This window comes from Ovis canadensis, chromosome 1 (assembly GCF_042477335.2).
Source record: "Ovis canadensis isolate MfBH-ARS-UI-01 breed Bighorn chromosome 1, ARS-UI_OviCan_v2, whole genome shotgun sequence".
Classification (NCBI taxonomy): domain Eukaryota; kingdom Metazoa; phylum Chordata; class Mammalia; order Artiodactyla; family Bovidae; genus Ovis; species Ovis canadensis.
This window is the reverse complement of record NC_091245.1, coordinates 261,671,895-261,691,130: the sequence shown is the minus strand read 5'-3', so window position 1 is coordinate 261,691,130 and position 19,236 is coordinate 261,671,895.

The following is a 19,236-nucleotide window of genomic DNA, read 5'->3' as shown; positions in this document are numbered from 1 at the left end:
AAAACAGTATGGAGGTTCCTCAAAAAAGTAATAGTAGAGTTGCAATATGCTCCAGCAATCCCACTCGTGGGTATATATCCAGAAAAAATTATAATTCAAAAAGATAGATGTACCCCTATGTTCATAGGAACACTATTCATAATAACTGAGATATGGAAACAACCTAAGTGTCCATGGACAGGTGAATGGATAAAGAAGATGTGGTGCTGGGACTTCCCTGGTGGTCCAGTGATTGAGAATCTGCCTTCCAACACAGGGGACCCAGGTTCCATTCCTGGTCAGGTAACTAAGATTCCACATGCCACAGGGCAACCAGGCCCATGTGACAACTACTGAGCCCACATGGTCTACAGCCTGTGCTCCACAACTGAAGAAAGCCACACACTGCAACAAAGACCCAGCACAGCCAAAGGAAAAAAAAAAAAAAAGATGTGGTACATATATACATTGGAATACTACTCAGCCATAAAAAAGATAGAAATAATGTCATTTACAGCAAGATGAATGGCCCTAGAGATGATCATGCTAAATGAAGTAAGTCAGAAAGGGGAAGACAAATACCATATCAAATACCATATCAAATACCATATCACTTATTTGTGAAATGTAAAATATGACACAAATGAATTTATGTACAAAACAGAAACAGACTCTCAAACATAGAGAACAGACTGTGGTTGCCAAGGGGGAGTTGGTTGGGGAAATGAGGGATTGGGAGTTTGGGATTAGCAGATGTAAACTATTTATATACAGAGAGAATAAACAACTAAGTTCTACTGTAGGGCACAGGGAACTATATTCAATATCCTGTGATAAATCATAATGGAAAAGAATATGAAAGAATTTATATATATAACTGAACCACTTTGCAGTATAGTGGAAACTAACACAGCATTGTAAATCAACACTTCAATAAAATAAATACTAAAAATCTTTTATTGGCCTACATTCTAAGCTATTGCTGTGGGTAGTGTTGAGTTTTAATAATACATGTAAACATCACATCCCAACTACATAATTGGCCTCAAATGCACATGAATTCAGCCACACATATTTGTTTCAAAAGTGAATTATAATGGTTCTCAATAATCTTAGTGCAATTCAGGTGTGGCTTGTGCCTTCAGCCCCTGGGTACCACACATTGAAGAGTTCAGTTTGGTTGAGTCACTCAGTTGTGTCTGACTCTTTGTGACCCCATGAACTGCAGCTCGTCAGTCTTCCTTGTCCATCACCAACTCCCAGAGTTTACTCAAACTCATGTCCATTGAGTCAGTGATGCCATCCAACCATCTCATCCTGTGTCATCCCCTTTTCCTCCCACCTTCAATCTTTCTCAGCATCAGGGTCTTTTCCAATGAGTCAGTTATTTGCATGAGGTGGCCAAAGTATTGGAGTTTCAGTTTCAACATCAGTCCTTCCAATGAATATTCAGGACTGATTTGCTTTAGGATTCACTCCTTGACTCCTTGCAGTTCAAGGGACTCCCAAGAGTCTTCTCCAACACCACAGTTCAAAAGCATGTTCTTTAGCACTCAGCTTTCTTTATAGTCCAACTTTCACATCCATACATGACTACTGGAAAAACCATAGCTTTGACTAGATGGACCTTTGTTGGAAAAGTAATGTCTCTGCTTTTGAATATGCTGTCTAGGTTGGTCATAGTTTTTCTTCCAAGGAGCAAGTGTCTTTTAACTTCATGGCTGTAGTCGCCGTCTTCAGTGATTTTGGAGCCTAAGAAAATAAAGTCTTTGACTGTTTCCATTGTTTCCCCATCTATTCACCATGAAGTGATGGGACTAGATGCCATGATCTTTGTTTTCTGAATGTTGATTTTTAAGCCAACTTTTTCATTCTCCTTCACTTTCATCAAGAGGCTCTTTAGTTCCCCTTTGCTTTCTCCCACAAGGGTGGTGTCATCTGCATATCTGAGCTTATTCATATTTCTCCCAGCAATCTTGATTCCAAATTGTGCTTCATCCAGCCCGGCATTTCACATGATGCACAGGGTGACAATATACAACCTTGAAGTACTCCTTTCTTGATTTGGAACCAGTCTGTTGTTCCATGTCAATCTAACTGTTGCTTCTTGATCTGCATACAGATTTCTCAGGAGGCAGGTAAGCTGGTCTGGTATTCCCATCTCTTTAAGAATTTTCCACAGCTTTTTGTGATCCACACAGTCAAAGGCTTTGGTGTAGTCAATAAAGCAGATGTAGGTGTTTTTCTGGAACTCTCTTGCTTTTTCAATGATCCAATGGAATTGAAGAGTACACAACAATTTTTTCAAATAGAATGAGGCTTGAATCATATATTCTGAAGCACCAAGCTTTAACATTGTTCTTCAAGGGTCAGGGCACAGAAACTGTGAAGAAGGCTAGGAACAATGCAACAACAATACAAGTAAGGAAATAGACAATCCATGGAAAATAGAGTCAAATTTTGAAGAAGGATGTCAGGAAACATGATGAAAGTGCTGGTCTTCTGTTGCCAAAAGAAATCAGAAGGACGGTTTTTGAACACCTGAATCATTTTTACCAACAACAAGACACTCATTCTAAAGAAATGGATCAAATAATGTCAGTGTTTGCTCTTTAGTCATTTTCTCTAAATTCAGTATAAGAGGAAAATCTTCAGAGATCTTACTAAATGTAATAGAAACATGGGTTTCCCGGGTGGTGCTAGAGGTAAATAACCTGCCTGACAATGCCGGAGACCTAAGAGACGCAGTTTCGATCCTTGAGTCGGGAAGGTCCCTTGGAGGAGGGCACGGCAACTCACTCCAATATTCTTGCCTGGGAAATCCCGTGGACAGAGGAGCCTGGCTGGCTACAGTCCATAGCATCACAAAGAGTTGGACCTGACTGAGTTGATTTAGCACATATGCACACTCACAACAGAAACTTATTGATAGCTTATGGTGAATGGCATTGGATTCCTGATCTTCAAAGGAGAGAATTTTGCTTTGGGACCAAAGACATAGCTTCAGTCACTCAGAGCTTTGTGTGTCAAAAGTTTTATTACAGTGAAAAAGGGACAGAGAAAGCTTCTATACAGACATCAGAAGGGGGCAGAGAGTGCCCACCTCATGAGTTTGGGTGGAGCTTTATATACTTTTCCAGTTGTGTGAAAGTTGATCAGTCATGTAGGACTCTTTGTGATCCCATGATCTATACAGTCCATGGAATTCTCCAGGCCAGAACACTGGAGTAGATAGCTGTTCTCTTCTCCAGGGGATCTTCCCAACCCAGGGATTGAACCCAGGTCTCCCACATTGCAGGCTGATTCTTTACCAACTCAGCTGCCAAGGAAGTCCACTTTTTCAATTGGTTACAAACAATAGATCAAATGAATACCTCAAGTTCGTAAAGGTCTTACCAGACCCACTCCCACAACACACATCTTAATATAACAGGATTTGTCAGAAGATTTTTGTTAAGAAGGGGAAACATATTCTTGAGCAAGACACACTGTTGTTGTAAAATTATTAATACAGAGCTTAAGGAAAAACATACTCTTGAGCAAGATGTGTTGTTTTGTTGTGTTATCATTAGCTCTGGGCTTAAAGAAAGTTAATCTTAGGCAAAATAGATTGTTGCCATACTCAGAGCTTAAGAAAAAAAGTCTTGGGTGATTAAGATGAAGGAATGTAGAAAAAAAAAAAAGTTTGCCCCTTCCTCCTCCTCAAGGGCCCTGGTCTTCTTATCAATCTACCTAAAAATAAGCTCTCTCACTTATGATGGACCTTCTGGTGAAACTCTTTCAGGGAAATGTTTCAGCTACAGAGATATATGAAAACCACTGAGAACAATCCTGAAGAAATAAAGATGTGGAGAATGCTGCAGTTTCTGAAATTCATTGTAAATTAAGGTTTTTATGAATCAGTCAAGTTATCTTTAAGACTTTTCTTAATGATTTGAATAACTTACTTCAGGTGAAAGAAAACTTTCAGAATTAAAATGAATAAACCGGGAATTCCCTGGCAGGCCAGTGGTTAAGACTTCACCTCCTAGTGCAGTAAGTGTGGGTTTGATCCTTGGTCAGGGGCCAAGACCCCATATGGGTAGGCGCCAAAAAACCCAAACATAAATCAACCAGAGCAATGTTGTAACAAATTCAATAAAGGCTTTACCAAAGGTTTACATCAAAAAATCTTAAAAAAAAATTAATAAAAGCTGTCTTCTGTGAACTGTAAGAGAAGAGATTGGTAGACAAATCCAGATATTCTATTTAACCTGAAGATGCAAATTTTGACCAACTCATTGACATTTTCAAAAGTTAGGGTTTAAGCACAAGAACTGTAATGTTATTTCATAATTAAGATGGAGTAGGTAATTTTTTCTTTTTCAAAATTGCACCAATATATTTTAAAATATTATCTTTTATCTTTTGTAATATAATCCTCCTTTAGTTTAAAATTTATTCACTGACATAATTAGGCACATGTAATTTAACAACAGAAACATTTACTGTTAGAATAGAAACATTCTGCATTTCCCTTCTGATAATTATCATCATCAGTTTCATTTCATAGTTATCACTGAAAATCCTTTTGCTATAAAGGACGTAGGATGTTATGAAATGAATCAAAAGACAGAAAATATTTTCAAACAGCTAGAATTGGCCTTGAATTATATCCGGATACACTGAGCTTTATAATTGTTCCTTGAAGGCTGTGCACAGAAAACACGCAGCCAGTGGGCACTTGTTGGTGGGGTTAGTGCTAGGGTGACCACAGATGTCAAGCAGAAGAGGCACAGCCGTCAATGTAGCCATAACTGATTGAATGACCCATTTGCAGCTTTGCCTCACCACCTCAAGTCCTTGGATCCACTTGGCTTATCTTTGAAATAAACCCCTTTCACATGCATTTCCCTGACAGCAGTTAAATTGAGCGGTTTTTCATGTTTATTGGACATCTAACAACCTTCTTCTGTAAATTTCTCATCCTTATCCTCCCTGGGATGGTGATGCTCAAGCTGTTTGGGTCAGGGACATTTTTGAGAATATGATGAAGCTTTTTCATCCTTTTCTGAGAAAAATACACATATGTTAACTTGTTCAGACCTTCACATTCAACTTTAGGGGGCTCAGAAACCTCCTTTTCCTCATTTTACAGATAGAGAAACTCAGGCCCAAGATCTCAGACTAATTGGGAGCAAATTCCATGCCATGTAGGCTCAGTTTTCTAGTTTGCAAAATGGGAAAACTCTCACTTACCCTAATAGGACTAATGTTAAGAATGGATTAATGTCTAAACATACTAGTCTAGAGGTTTCAAGATTACTGCAATGGTTGACCTAGTTTTTCCTTTTCTTCTCCCCCACCCCCTGCCTTGGAGGTTTTTTTTTTTTTTTTTTTTTCATTTAGTATGAATTAGCCCCAGTGTTTAAAAATGAGTGTTCTTACACTTAAAATAAATCCATCTTAGAAAGCTGTGGTGTTGGAGAAGACTCTTGAGAGTCCCTTGGACTGCAAGAACATCCAATCAGTCCATTCTGAAGGAGATCAACCCTGGGATTTCTTTGGAAGGAATGATGCTAAAGCTGAAACTCCAGTACTTTGGCCACCTCAGGCAAAGAGTTGACTCATTGGAAAAGACTCTGATGCTGGGAGGGATTGGGGTCAGGAGGAGAAGGGGACGACAGAGGATGAGATGGCTGGATGGCATCACGGACTCAATAGACGTGAGTCTGAGTGAACTCTGGGAGTTGGTGATGAACAGGGAGGCCTGGCGTGCTGCGATTCATGGGGTCGTAAAGAGTCGGACACGACTTAGAGACTGAACTGAACTGAACTGAAACGTGTAAGCTGTAGCAGTACTGTCATGTGTGAGGGAGGGGCTGGGCTGGAGAAGCAGCATGACCTTGTTAACAAAGCAATAGCACAGGTTGCAGTTTATCCTCTGCAAGAGGAGTGACATCACTCATTCACTTTACCTGCCAGGCTGGGTGGTTCCTTGGACTGGGAACTCTTGACCTGGACATGTTCCCCTGCACATACCTTTGGTCAGGTTTCAAATTAGTCACACAAAGGTGATAAGACTTGATACAGATTGAGGTGATGCTATCTTTCTCTGGGAAATTTGCATTCTAATGGGATTTAGCAGAAGGACTGTCCTAATCCTATCACTCCTTGGCCATGAAAAATTCCAGTAATGATGTGAAAACTTTTTTGCACTCTTGGCCAGGGACTAAAATTCTTTCACATTCAGTTTGTTCCTCTCCATCACTACTTTCTGAGATGCTGAAAGCTGGATCAAGAGTTCAGTTTTGGAGAAATGTATTGGAGTTGAAGGGCTTCCCCCATAGCTTAGTCAGTAAAGAATTTGCCTGCAATGCAAGAGTGAAAGTGAAAGTGAAGTCGCTCAGTCATGTCCCACTCTTTGCAGGAGACCGGGGTTCAATTCCTGGGTCGGAAAGATGCCCTGGAGAAGGAAATGGCAACCCACTCCAGTATTCTTGCCTGGAAAATCCCAGGGATGGGGGAGCCTGGTGGGCTGCCATCTATGGGGTCACACAAAGTCGGACATGACCAAAGTGACTTAACAGCAGCAGCAGCAGCAAGTTTGAGAACTACTGTTCTTGAGTATCACTGCAAATCTGAAGAAGCCGCTAAGAACACTATAACCCAGGGAGGTAAGAAGGATGCTTGAAAGGGGGTCAGAGGCAGAGGAAAACGGTGAAGGGTGTGTAAATCTGTAAGCAGATAGGATAGGGGATCCCGAGGAAGGGGAACCAGGCATTACTTTCTTGATCTAACACAAGCCATTTTGGTATCCAAGCCATTTTGGGATCTGAGCCTGACTTCAATGCTTCCCCTGAACAGATTTCAGTAATTAGTGATCTTAAGGGAACAAAAGAACAAAAACTGTCATCAGGCAAGAGAAGTAACAATAGCAAAGAAAATAAATTAGGTGTAAAGTTTCCCAGTTCTGTTTCAAAGATAAAAATTTGTCTAAAGCTTGACCACCCAGATCAACTGGACTTAAGGGATGATGATGTTGATTTTTCCGGACCCTCCTAACTGTAATCAATAATTGCTTAGACTCTGTTGACCTCTCCCCCAATTTTGTGCTGATTCGCTTCTGCCCCAGCCTCTTCATGAATGTGTGTACACCACCAAAACCCCTTCAGTTCAGTTCAGTTCAGTTCAGTCCCTCAGTCATGTCTGACTCTTTGCGCCCCCATGAACTGCAGCACGCCAGGCCTCCCTGTCTACCATCAACTCCCAGAGTCCACCCAAACCCATGTCCATTGAGTTGGTGATGCCATCCAACCATCTCATCCTCTGTCGTCCCCTTCTCCTCCTGCCCTCAATCTTTCCCAGCATCAGGGTCTTTTCAAATAAGTTAGCTCTCTGCATCAGGTGGCCAAAGTATTGGAGTTTCAGTTTCAGCATCAGTCCTTTCAATGAACACCCAGGACTGATCTCCTTTAGGATGGATTGGTTGGATCTCCTTGCAGTTCAAGGGACTCTCAAGAGTCTTCTCCAACACCATAGTTCAAAAGCATCAATTCTTCAGTGCTCAGCTTTCTTCACAGTCCAACTCTCACATCCATACATGACTACTGGAAAAATTTGACAAGACGGACATTTGTTGGCAAAGTAATGTCTCTGCTTTTTAATATGCTGTCTAGGTTGGTCATAGCTTTTCTTCCAAGGAGCAAGAGTCTTTAAATTTCTTTACTGCAATCACCATCCACAGTGATTTTGGAGCCCAGAAAATTAAAGTGAGCCGCTGTTTCCACTGTTTCCCATCTATTTGCCATGAAGTGATGGCACTGGATGCCATGATCTTCGTTTTCTGAATGTTGAGCTTTAAGTCAACTTTTCACTCTCACTTTCATCAAGAGGCTCTTTAGTTCTTCACTTTCTGCCATAAGGGTGGTGTCATCAGCATATCTGAGGTTACTGATATTTCTCCGAGAAATCTTGATTCCAGCGTGTGCTTCCTCCAGCCCAGCATTTCTCATGATGTACTCTGCATAAAAGTTAAATAAGCAGGGTGACAATATACAGCCTTGATGGACTCCCTTCCCTATTTGGAACCAGTCTGTTGCTCCATGTCCAGTTCTAACTGTTGCTTCCTGACCTGTATACAAGTTTCTCAAGAGGCAGGTCAGGTGGTCTGGTATTCCCATCTCTTTCAGAATTTCCCACAGTTTATTGTGATCCACACAGTCAAAGGCTTTGGCATAGTCAATAAAGCAGAAATAGATGTTTTTCTGGAACTCTCTTGCTTTTTTGATGATCCAGAGGATGTTGGCAATTTGATCTCTGGTTCCTCTGCCTTTTCTAAAACCAGCTTGAACATCTGGAAGTTCACGGTTCACGTATTGCTGAAGCCTGGCTTGGAAAATTTTGAGGATTAGTTTACTAGTGTGTGAGATGAGTGCAATTGTGCGGTAGTTTGAGCATTCTTTGGCATTGCCTTTCTTTGGGATTGGAATGAAAACTGACCTTTTCCAGTCCTGTGTCCACTGCTGAGTTTTCCAAATTTGCTGGCATATTGAGTGCAGCACTTTCACAGCATCATCTTTTAGGGTTTGAAGTAGCTCAACTGGAATTCCATCATCTCCACTAGCTTTCTTTGTAGTAAAGCTTTCTAAGGCCCATCTGACTTCACATTCCAAGATGTCTGGCTGTAGGTAAGTGATTATCTGGGTCATGAAGATCTTTTTTGTACAGTTCTTCTGTGTATTCTTGCCACCTCTTCTTAATAACTTCTTCTATCAGGTCCATACCATTCTGTCCTTTATCGAGCCCATCTTTGCATGAAATGTTCCCTTGGTGTCTCTAATTTTCTTGAGGAGATCTGTAGTCTTTCCTATTCTATTGTTTTCCTCTATTTCTTGGCATTGATTGTTGAGGAAGTCTTTCTTATCTCTCCTTGCTATTCTTTGGATGTCTGCATTCAAATGGGCTTATCTTTCCTTTTCTCCTTTGCTTTTTGCTTCCCTTCTTTTCACAACTATTTGTAAGGCCTCCTCAGACAGCCATTTTGCTTTTTTGCATTTCTTTTTCTTGGGGATGGTCTTGATTCCTGTCTCCTGTACAATGTTGCGAACCTCCATCCATAGTTCATCAGGGACTCTATCTATCAGATCTAGTCCCTTAAATCTATTTCTCACTTCCACTGTATAGTCATAAGGGATTTGATTTAGGTCATACCTGAATGGTCTAGTGGTTTCCCCTACTTTCAATTTAAGTCTGAATTTGGCAATAAGGAATTCATGATCTGAGCCACAGTCAGCTCCTGGTCTTGTTTTTGTTGACTGTATAGAGCTTCTCCATCTTTGGCTACAAAGAATATAATCAATCTGATTTCGGTGTTGACCATCTGGTGATGTCCATGTGTAGTCTTCTCTTGTGTTGCTGGAAGAGGGTGTTTGCTATGACCAGTGCATTTTCTTGGCAAAACTCTATTAGTCTTTGCCCTGCTTCATTCCGCATTCCAAGGCCAAATTTGCCTGTTACTCCAGGTGTTTCTTGACTTCCTACTTTTGCATTCCAGTCCCCTATAATGAAAAGGACATCTTTTTTGGGTGTTAGTTCTAAAAGGTCTTGTAGGTCTTCATAGAACCATTCAACTTCAGCTTCTTCAGTGTTACTGGTTGGGGCATAGCCTTGGATTACTGTGATATTGAATGGTTTGCCTTGGAGACGAACAGAGATCATTCTGTCGTTTTTGAGACTGTATCCAAGTACTGCATTTCGGACTCCTTTATTGACTATGATGGTTACTCCATTTTTTCTAAGGGGTTCCTGCCAGGAGCCAGCATGAGGAACTCCACCCATGGCAAAGGTCATGAGGAAGGAGGCTTGGCATATGCAAAGGCGTGATCAAGCCTCAGGAAATCCCCTGTTCCTGAGCATCTATCCCCAAAACCAGAGTCTGTTTTATGCTCTCCTCCATAACCGTTTTTCTTGGAGAAGGAGTAAACGTGCAGCTCCAAGGCAATAAAAATTCCTGAGCATGACAAGAGTGTTTCAGCTTATGGACTCCTCTGAAGGTTATCTAGCCTGCCTGTATAGGTTCGTCCGGCCACGTGTGATTGTTTACAGCCTCCCAACCTGAGAGGCATGAGATGTTTTAGACTTACTAAAGGCAAATTCTTTTGGGGAGTTAGAAATTATTAGTATAGTGGGTTGGTTAGGAATTATATTGGTGAAGGGTTTTTCATTTGTTGTGTCAATAATTGCTGCTAATTCCCTGCCCTGGGTGGGACAAGGGTGTCTCAGGTCAAACCTCTCTGCTGACAGACTAGCTTGTGTGACAGGATTATCCATACTCCTGCCACTATGCACATGATTGTTTACTACCTCTCAACCATAAACAGCACAGAGAATTCTGGAGTATTTTGAGAGTCTTAATTAGCACAGGACTTTTTCTTCTTGTTGAGTCAATGATTGCCGCCAGGCCTCCATATCCTTAGGCACCTGGGAATATATTAATCAATGTATTTGGAATATAGAAAAGGAAATACAGTAGTTTTTGATGTTAGCAATACTAGACTTTTTGAGTTAATGGATTTTCTCTTTTGTAATAGATCACTGTGCTTTGTTATATATCACTGTGTCCTTGTTATGTAAAAATGCAACTTTATCACTATCTTAAGACCAAATACATCTTAAGGGGAACATTGGTGAAAGGATTTTCATTTGTTGGGCTGATGTTTGCTGCTAAATCTCCATGTTCCCTACCCTTATAATGAATATAACTAACATATAGGAGAAATAAGTATTAACCTTTAAGCATATAGGAGAAATAAGTATTAACCTTTAAGACTAATCATGTTAACCTTGGGTTAAATAAACTCCTTCCTTGATTGTAACTCACTACACCCTCACCCTATAGGAATGCAACTTTATTTGGAGGGTGGTTCCTGGTTTAAGAGAAAACACCCTTGGAAAAAATAAGTTTTTTGGTTATCAAAAAGAAAGGATCATAAAATCCCTAAGACCTTTTTATGTGAAGCATCTGATTTTGATAAAGGTCAGGACTGCTGACCCCTCTGTGACTCTGTATTCATCCCTATGTGTAACAAAAGGTATATAAGCAAACCTAAAAATAAAGAAATCGGATCAGCTTCCGGAAAGACTGATTCCCCCATGTTGCTTTTTTCTTGCCTCCTTTTTTCTGGCTGAATTCCCATCTGGAGAATGAATGCTATTCCATGTAATCCTAGTTATTCAGCCTCTTTTTCTCCACTAATCTTCCTACTACACTATCCATTTCTAATCTCTCTATATCTGTGATTAAATATGTATTTTTCTAAAGACGCCGACTCCATCTCCACCTTCGAATTCCCTGGATCCACCAGGGCTGGACCCTGGCAGATTCCTGCCCACAGTAGTAGATATAATGGTCATCTGAGTTAAATTCACCCATTTCAGTCCATCTTAGTTCGCTGATTCCTCGAATGTCAATGTTCACTCTTGCCATCTCCTGTTTGACCACTTCCAATTTGCCTTGGTTCATGGACTTAACATTCCAGGTTCCTATGCAATATTGCTCTTTACAGCATCGACTCTTGCTTCTATCTATCACCTGTCCCATCCACAACTGGGTGTTGTTTTTGCTTTGGCTCCATGCCTTCATTCTTTCTGGAGTTATATCTTCACTGATCTCCAGTAGCATATTGGGCACCTACCGACCTGGGGAGTTCATCATTCAATGTCCTATATTTTGTCTTTTTATACTGCTCATGGGGGTTCTTGAGGCAAGAATACTGAAGTGGTTTGCTATTCCCTTCTCCAGTGGAACACATCTGTCAGACCTCTCCACCATGAGCCATGTGTCTTGGGTGGCTCAACATGGCATGGCTCAGTTTCACTGAGTGAGACAAGGCTGTGGTCTGTGTGATCAGATTGGTTTGTTGTCTGTGATTGTAGTTTTAATCTGTCTGCCCTCTGATGCCCTCTCTCAGCACCTACCATCTTACTTGGGTTTCTCTTACCTTGGATGTGGGGTATCTCTTCACGGCTGCTCCAGCAAAGTGTAGCGGGCGGTCCTTACCTTGGAAGTGGGGTAGCTCCTCTTGGTCGCCGCCCCACCCTTCAAAGCCCTTCATGAGTATGCAAATACCTTTACCCTAAAACTTCCCCAAGTTTGCTGTTCAGGGTGATACTACTTTTGGAAAGATTTCTGGTGATCTCTTTACTTGCTACAAGTAGTAAGTCCTTCTTTCTTCTGCTCTTTGGCTTGGCAGTGTCTTTTGGCTCAACACTCATCAAGAGGTGAGCTCAGTTTGGGGGTAATAAATCCACGGATTACAGCATTTCCCCAAGTATAACCCCCCAACTGAATGGGGAGTTAGCCTCTTCCAAACACAAGTCCATGTGCCTAATGCTCAGTGAGGCCAAACAAACCAAAACATCAGAGGTTTGAACAGAACAAGGTTTATTGCAGGGCCACACAAGGATGTGTGACTCATGTCCCCCAAAACCCCAAACTCCCTGAAGGAATTGAGCAAGGCCTTTTCAGGGCCAAGTGAGAGAGGGGGGGTTCTAGGGTATGTGATCAGCTCCTGCATAATTCTTTGATTGGTTGATTTTGAGATAACAGAGCAGTTAACATTATCAAACTGTAGGTGTCAGTAGGCCTGGGGCCACCATTAATATTTATTTTATTTATTTGGCTGTACTAGGTCTAAGTTGTGACATGTGAAATCTTTTATTTGTGGCATGTGAAATCTGGTTCTCTGACCAGGGATCAGAGCCAGATCCTCTGCATTGGGAGCACAGAATCTTGGCCACTGGACCATCAGGGAAGTCCCCACTCTTTTTTTCCTTTTGTTAGGGGAAGCACACTGACTGAAGCCTCCCACCCTGACCAGGTACCATAGTAATCATTTGTGTGGATTATTTTATGACAGGAGGTCCTGGTAAGGAACATGGAACTAACAAGCCACCACCAATTGGAAGAGTTTGGGAAAGGTCAACAGGAGATGCCATGTGCCCTTCCACCTCCCAGAATTCCTCTCATTGACATCGATCATGGCCGAGCAATGTGTGCACCACCAGGAAGGACCTTGAGTCATAATGATTGGCCAAAGACAAACCAGAAACTAATCCCATCACCATAAAACCCAAGACTTCAAGCCACACAGCAGTGCAGCTCTCCTGGGTCCCCTTACCCTACTGCTTTCTGTCTGGGAGCCCCTTCCCAATAAAGGGATATTTTGTCGGCATGTATGTCTCCTTGGACAATTCATTTCTGAGTGTTAGATAAGAGCCTACTTTTGGGCCCGGGAAGGAGATCCCCCTTCCTGCAACACTTTTGGTGTTGGTTTTTAGGATCTGAAAAACTCAGGATATATGCATGAGATAGTGTTATCTGGGTACTTTGGAAAAGAGCTATGGCACAGGATGTGGCAAAGGGATGTGTTCAGGGAGGGCCCTGAAGGGTCCTGCTTGGTTACAAGCCTTGTTCCACCTGTACTGGAAACAACTGTAGTTAAATTTTATCACCACCTGAAATTTCTCGTGACTCAATGTGTTCCCAAAACCACGTTTAATCTGGTCCTCTTCCATCCCAGAGATGAACAGTGACCTGTTTGTGATTGGTTTTCAAGTATCTCCTGCAGAGAGACATGAGCCTCCCCATTTTCCTTCCTCATTTACATGCAGAGTATCTTTTAATGAAGATGATTCAGGTTTCCAGCATTTGGCCTCCTCCCTCCCTCTGCTTTGCTTCCCCATACTGTAACTTGCAATGCTAAATAACCCCCAAAGGGAGCACATTAAATGCACAGAGAAGTAATGACATGAAGGCAAGCAGGAGTCCCAACCAATCTCATTTTGCTTGTAATTGACACATTATACAATCTTAAAAAAAAAACACACACACAAAAAAACCCAAAACTGCAGATATCTAACTGCCTGTATTGCCAAACACTGATGAGTCCAGACTCCAAACACTGATGCGTCCAGACTCCTGAGAGCCTTCGATATATTCCAAAGCCATATCGCCTAAATCTAGGACTGCAATAGAACTCAGTAGTGCTAGAATATAATCAGAAAAAAAAAATTGGCTTCTGAAAGAGCAATGTTAAGAGAGAGGAGCCTGTCTTAATGTGTAGGAAATACATTGAATCACTTGGTTCGAAATTTCTACAGGATTGCAGCCTGGGCTTTTGGTGCCCTAAAGGCTGCTTACTGGGAAGGCTTGTGACTTTACTTGAGCATTTCTGTCTGGAGGAGAGAGCCATGTGCAGAGCGGCTACAAGTGTCAGGAGACAATGTCCACAGAAGCAACACTCAACTCAAGTAACAGATGGGGAATTAGTCAATAAATACCCACCATGTTCTCACCTCTTGGTTGGGACAGCTCTGAAGGCAGTCTTCTTCTATTCCTCAGGACACCCAGTAGAAGCAATCTCCAGTTGTTATGGAATCTGATCCCACAGATTCTCTTGCTCCTTGCTCTTTGCAAAATCAATACTCACAGATGATGGTAGAGAGGAAAGTTACCTTTAATCAGAAACCTGGCTATCTGGGGAGATGGTGGACACAGGGTCCCCCAAAACCATCTCTGAAGATTCTGCTCAGCCATGAAAGCTTCTAAAGGGAAACTAGGAAGTAATCTCAGTTACTCATTGAGATGGAGGGAGAGACATCACCATCCCCTACTGTGTGCAGGCTTATTGATTTCTCCTGATCTTTCTTCAGATGTTATTTCACTCAGTTTCTTCATGAGAATATTGACAGGGAAGCTGAGGAAGAGATCTGGTCATCTGTTAATTCCTTATTCTTTCTACTTTTTTGATCTACAGAAAGAGCCAATAAGTTAGGCACAGTATTGCGTGATCAAAATATTTGAAAAGTATGCTAGAGCCAGAGATGAGTAGGTGTGAGTGTCTGATTTAGGATTAGTGAAGAGAAAAGGGGCCTCATGCAGAGAACTCTTTCCTACAGTTTTTTTTCTGCCAAAAGGTGCTTACAAATCCCCACTTCTCAGAACATCATTTTGTTTCTATGGAAAAATGGGTGAAAGTCTGTTTTCTGTAACTTCATGCTGACACAGATTGCCATATTCTTAGACTGGAAAATGTCAATGTGAAAGTGAAAGCCGACTCTTTGCGACCCCATGGACTGTAAAGTCCATTAAATTCTCCAGACAAGAGTACTGGAGTGAGTAGCCTTTCCCTTCTTCAGGGCATCTTCTCAACCCGAGGATCAAACCCAGGTCTCCCGCAATGCAGGCAGATTCTTTACCAGCTGAGCCACCAGGGAAGCCCAAGAATACTGGAGTGTGTATCCTATCCCTTCTCCAGTGGATCTTCCTAACCCAGGAATTGAACCGCGGTTTCCTGCGCTGCAGCTGGATTCTTTACCAGCTGAGCTACTGCTTGCAACATCTCTTTGCTGACAGCTGCCCACTTATATATACAGGCAGAAGAGGCTACATTATTTTGGTGCCCACAAATATATAGATTATTATGAGTAATAGTGTTAACCTCACTCTCCTAAGGCTAGTTCTTGGAATTGTACTAGCAATGGATTCTGTACTTCTCAAGATGGAGCAGCTTAAGTCATAGCTACTGTCTGGTCATCACGCAGCTAGCTTTTCCTCTCTGGTGGAAGTTACAGGATCTGTAAGACAACACAGGAATATTCATCAGACCCTGAGTCTGTGACTCTATCGTCCTAATTATTAGCTGGTTGAACCTGCTCTTTTGTGACTTAAAGAGGCATGGAGACTTCAGCTTTCCTATAAACATGAAGAGGCCTTTGTACTTTGGGGGAAGGGGTGCGGGGTTCTGTTTGGATCCACAGTTATTACCATGGGAACTGGCTTCATCACATACCCTCTGTCACAATGCTCTCTTACTGCTTTGCTGGACTTCTCTCAGATCATTTCTCAAAATACGATCCCTGAATCCCTGTCTTGGGTTCTACTCCTGGGGAAAGCCAAATGAGAAATACTTTAATTGGGATACCGAATAAGGGAAAGGGACAACAGCTTTTACTTTTAACAGCAGAAAGTAAGCCATTATATTCAGGTAAATGATATTAATGAGTTTATTCATCCATTTGTTACCAAACATTAATTAGGTACCTACTGTCTACCTGAAGTCAAGGATAGATCTAGAGAGGTTGGGGTATGATTGTAAGAGGCCTGGGATACCAACCCAATTCATTTGAACCTTCTTGCATCAAGAGGAGGCAACTATTGAAGAATTTTAAACATGGGGGTCATATAGCCTGAGCTGGACAATGGAAAGCTTAATCTGGCTCCATGGTGTGGACTGGAGCTTAAGACTGGGCAAAGGAGTAACACTAAAAAACTGCTGGAATATTTTTAGTCCATGTGTGATGCAGAAATCTGGCCTCTGTGCAACCAGCACCAAATTGAATCTCAAAGACACAGTTTTGGATGACGTAGAAATGAATAGTTTTATTGCTTTGCCAGGCAAAGGGGGCTGCAGCAGGCTAATGCCCTCAAAACTGTATGTCCCAACCGGGGGTGGAATAAGTGGACTGTGAGGAGTTTTGTAGTCAAGAGGCAGAGGTGCTGATAAGGATCAGGGTGCATGCAGGGCCTTCACTCCTTCAGTCATTTGCCATCAGGTGGTCTTGGGACGGGTTCAATGGTTTTCAAGGTTATTGAATGGTGACCTTGTCTCTGGAATAAAGAATATGTCACCAAGTGGTTAGCATCTTCCATTTTGGTGGGGGTTTTAGTTCTGCTCAAAGATATTGTTATGTATACCCCTTGAGGAGGAACCAGGATCCTGCCCCAAGGTCACACTATTTTTAAACTTTTCTTACTACTCCACTTTTACTTCTGCATCTGTTCTCTTCCCTGTCTCAGCCCTGTCAGAGCTGGTCTGTGCTTGAGAAAAAGAAACGAGTGATACACCATCAAAGGAATTGTGGTTTGAATTCTCTCTGAATGAAAGCCAAGGAGACTGAATTAAATCTATTTCCTACAAACAAGAAACAGGGGACACAGGATTTGTATCCAGGAGAACCACAGGATCCTGCTTCATTTCAACATGAGCTACTATGCTCTTAAATGTTTAAAAAGTTCTATTCTCTCTGCCTAGGATTGTGAGTAGATGTGTTTATATGAAAATTAAGTCATAAGTCATATTTCGAGTACAGAGAATAGAGCTTCCATGTAGAACTGTGCAGCAGCCCCCAGAACCTGCATGTGTAGGATCTTACATGTCTTTGCTACTCACACAGACCAAGGAAGAAACAAGAACTCCAGCAAGTTTTAGGGCGGGTCCCGCATGCTGAATATACTTCCAGGTGGTAGTTAAATAGCAGTGAGCAGGGAGTGTTGAAAGGAGAGACTTGGGAACTGGTCCTTTGAAGAGACAAGTCAAAGATTCTCAGCCATTTTCCAGCAATTTCACAACCTCTACTGAAGGAAGTCAGTGTATATTTGCAACCTGGACTGTGCTTGAAAAAAAGAAACGAGTGACACACCATCAAAGGAATTGTGGTTTGAATTCTCTCTGAATGTATATTTATTTCTTTTATCTTGGTTGTATCTGTACACACCTTGCTGTGAAACAGTATAATTAACCACTGGGTTTCAGAGACAGGTGATCATTTGCAGCTTACCGGCAGCTCATTTTCAGCCCAAATTTTAGCTTGTAAATGCTTTTTCTTCTCCCTTTGGCAGCAGCTTTCAGAAGTGGATTTTGCTGGAAGCTTTCTATTTTCATCACTCTGATTGCTTTATTTATGTTGCAAATCACTGATTTGGTGTCTGAGAAATTGCCATGTTTGGGGCAGCAAAGCTTTTAGTTAATGGATTGATGAGTTTTACATTTGTTTATAATTTTTTTTAAAAAATACAGACTCTTAAAGTTCCACTCATCATGCCTTACATTCAGGATAGTAATAAGCACTAACCTCTTGCCATTTACTTCAACTCTTGGTATTGGAACTGCGTAACTCAGGTGGGACTTGAACCTAGCCAAAGCCCAGCTTGAAACTTGAACTCATGCTCTTTTAATTTGAATCACTTGCCTGGTGTCTGGATTTACTGAGGCTCAGGTGCTTTGTGACGGAGAAGGCAATGGCAATCCACTCCAGTACTCTTGCCTGGCAAATCCCATGGACGGAGGAGCCTGGTAGGTTGCAGTCCATGGGGTTGCTAGGAGTCGGACATGACTGAGCGACTTCACTTTCACTTTTCACTTTCATGCATCGGAGAAGGAAATGGCAACCCACTCCAGTGTTCTTTTCTGGAGAATCCCAAGGACAGGGGAGCCTGGTGGGCTGCCATCTCTGGGGTTGCACAGAGTCAGACACGACTGAAGTGACTTAGCAGCAGCATGTGCTTTGTGAAATGAAATAGAGGAAAACAACAGAATGGGAAAGACTAGAGATCTCTTCAAGAAAATTAGAGATAACAAGGGAACATTTCATGAAAAGATGGGCTTAATAAAGGACAGAAGCTATGGACCCAATAGAAACAGAAGATATTAAGAAGAGGTGGCAAGAATACACTGAAGAGCTATGCAAAAAAGATCTTTACGACCCAGATAATCACAATGGTGTGATCACTAACCTAGAGCCAGACATCCTGGAATGTGAAGTCAAGTGGGCCTTAGGAAGCATCACTACAAAGAAAGCTAGTGGAAGTGATGGAATTACAGTTGAGCTATTTCAAATCCTAAAAGATGATGCTCTGAAAGTGCTCCACTCAATATGCCAGCAAATTTGGAAAACTCAGCAGTGGCCACAGGACTGGAAAGGGTCAGTTCTCATTCCAACCCCAAAGAAAGGCAATGCCAAAGAATGCCTACCACACAAAAAGAATGACTACCACACAATTGCACTCATCTCACATGCTAGCAAATAAGGCTCAAAATTTTCCAAGTCAGGCTTCAACAATACGTGAACTGTGAACTCCCTGATGTTCAAGCTGGTTTTAGAAAAGGCAGAGGAACCAGACATCAAATTGCCAACACCTGCTGGATCATGGAAAAAGCAAGAGAGTTCCAGAAAAACATCTACTTCTGCTTTATTGACTATGCCAAAGCCTTTGACTGTGTGGATCACAATAAACTGTGGAACATTCTGAAAGAGATGGGAATACCAGACCACCTCTTGAGAAATCTGTATGCAGGTCAGGAAGCAACAGTTAGAACTGGACATGGAACAGACTGGTTCCAAATAGGAAAAGGAGTCCATCAAGGCTGTATTTTGTCACCCTGCTTATTTAACTTATATGCAGAGTGCATCATGAGAAACGCTGGACTGGATGAA